Here is a 2,524-nt window from a genome sequence, read left to right as displayed (position 1 = left end):
CAAGTTCAACTAAATGAAAAAACAATTTGTGGTAACCTGAATATGATTAAAAATAATTAACAACACTTTTTGTAATGATGTTAAAATGAGCCCAACTTTTATTTTCAAACACAACGAAGTATAACAGCCAACATACTGGACACTGTTCTGCTGAACAACAAACAATTATATTGCCATCACTGTTATAATCTTACAATGAAACAAAGTCTCAGATGTAATTATTCTGAAAATAAGTTTAGGTCTACCACAGTTTGTTTTGTACTTACATTACTTATATAATCAAAATAAAATATTTATTGTTCTGTCACAAGTGCAGTCTCTAATTTAAACAACACATTTGTTTTTCATTCCAACACAGGAGCTGGAATGTTGTATTATTTTAAGGATGGCTTGTTTCCAGTCCAGGCGTTACTGCCTGAATGACTATCATGGATCCAGGTGATCCAAATGTAGGTGCAGAAGAAAGTCTTTAACTTCCCTTAAGTACAGTGGCAGTGGATGTGGGTTGGAGATGCAATGAGCTTGAACCTGCAGGCGACCATCTTCCCTGACCACACCATCTGTGACGGAGGACTCATCTCTCCTGTTGTCCTGCAAGCAAACAATCATATTTTTTGGAACATGAACTTAATTGCTTTCTTAAAACATTTTTTTCTGCATTTGGTATAAAACAGACTCCAATTTAGACAATCTCAGGCTCCCTCCCCACCGGAGAGGTGACATTCAATGTCCCAAATTGTCAGTCTGGATAGCCGTGACCACCACGCAACACACAATAATGTCATGAAAGCATCATTTTAAAAAGGGCTATGCAAACATGGGCAATAACTTTCATTCTAATGATGTGCAAAATGATTTTGGGCACAAAACAGATTTTGCTGTTAGAAAACTTGCAGACTTCACTATATACAGTGTAGACCCTCTAAACTAAGTTTGGGATGTGATCTTTCAACAAATGCAGACCAAACTGTTGTTGTTTGTTTACTTACACAGCATGTCTTGTAGAATTAACTGTGGTCACCAGCAACAGCATAGTGCAGTCATATCTCAAGTCTAAAAACAGAAGACAGGAAAAGATCAGTAAAGAAACAACTTCCCCAAACCAAAGCACAAATACAACAATAAGTAAAACAGGTTGATCTAAAGTGTGATTAAAGTTCAGCCTGATTAATATAAATGTCACTGACAGTTGCTAATATATTGGAAAACCAAAATACTTACCACTGAGTTGATGTCTTTCTGTCCAACAACAGGAGTGCTGGTCCCGAGCCTCAAAGACAGTAAGAAGCAAGCAGTGGGAGAAAAAACAGAACATTTTTCAGAAACTGATTTGATCCTTAATGGCTGTGCAATCATTGTAACATAGAGTTTGCTTATGTTGTTAAATAAAGGCTAGATTTGACATTAATAGATGCCACAGATGTTCTAAAGCTGCCACAAAGCATGAAAAAATAGACGTCTCCGAAAACGTCGGAGCATTTTTGCAAATATGTGATGTCTTGATAAATCGAGCAGATATTTGAAATTTACACAGCTACATTCTCGCCTGAAAATATCTTAAAAGTTTATTTTGTGACCCAGAAAAAGTAATAAGTTTTTTAGCCGCGCTCCTCCGCCATTGCCGCGCTTACAAGTACACACAGGCTCCGACAACCGTGGCGACAAATGCGATCCTCCTTTTCCCCAGACTACCCTTTCTGGGTCACAAAATAACCTTTTAAGATATTTTCAGACGACAATGTAGCTATGTAATGCTCAAATATCTACTTAATTTATCAATATATCACATATTTGCAAAAGTGCTTCCATGTTTTCGGAGAGCTCTGTTATCCACCCCCCACATCCCACACCTACCCCACCCCTAACGGCTGCACCTCCCAAAGAATTTTGTCTGGGCTCTTATCTCACTTATTTATTTCAAACGATCAACAGAAAATTTCACCACATAGTTTTATGTAAGGTTTTTAAGGCTGTGGTGTTAATTTTTAAGTAACATGAGCCCAGTGGCAGCAGCAATGCTAGGCTAACACTAACTAGCTAGCAAGATTTTAAACCTGGTGCTAAACTAAGAGAAGCCACAAAATCAGTTTGAATAAGAGTAAACATTTACTCACCAAGTCAGTGTATCAGGTAAAGATCCACAGCAATGACAACAATAGTCTCTTGAGCTGACGCTTCTCCAGGTTTGCTCAACATATTCCATAACAAATGCTGGCACCGTGAACATGCGGACTGATCCGCGAGGGAGGAGGACGGTAGTGACGTGGCATTTTCAAAACACATCTTTCATCCTTCCGCACTGAGAAGCAAAACTTCCAGCTTACTTAGTTTTTCTAAGTTAAGACAACTCAAATAAATGGAGTTTATCAGCGTTTTTGCATAAAAAGTACTGGTAACTTATTTAAATTGAGTTCTAATAACAAATTGATAAAAATTGAGTTCAGCCTATTTAATATTTTTAATTAAACACAACATTACATTTTACAGTGTATGGCGCCTCCTGCGGGAGGATGGGCCCATGTCC

At 37.8% G+C, this 2,524-nt stretch overlaps 1 long non-coding RNA gene across 1 annotated transcript; it reads right to left on the bottom strand.

Moving 5' to 3' along the window:
- Window positions 1-480: 480 nt before the first annotated feature.
- Window positions 481-2,181, bottom strand: LOC134635489 (uncharacterized). Its single transcript, XR_010094957.1, has 4 exons — window positions 2,115-2,181; window positions 1,222-1,270; window positions 990-1,053; window positions 481-591 (listed from the first exon to the last, which is right to left on the bottom strand). It is a non-coding gene; the product is annotated as an uncharacterized LOC134635489 (long non-coding RNA).
- Between the last annotated feature and the right edge of the window lie 343 nt (window positions 2,182-2,524).

This window comes from Pelmatolapia mariae, linkage group LG2 (assembly GCF_036321145.2).
Source record: "Pelmatolapia mariae isolate MD_Pm_ZW linkage group LG2, Pm_UMD_F_2, whole genome shotgun sequence".
Taxonomy (NCBI): domain Eukaryota; kingdom Metazoa; phylum Chordata; class Actinopteri; order Cichliformes; family Cichlidae; genus Pelmatolapia; species Pelmatolapia mariae.
The sequence above is the reverse complement of the archived record's forward strand: the minus strand, read 5'-3'. Positions and strand labels throughout refer to the sequence as shown.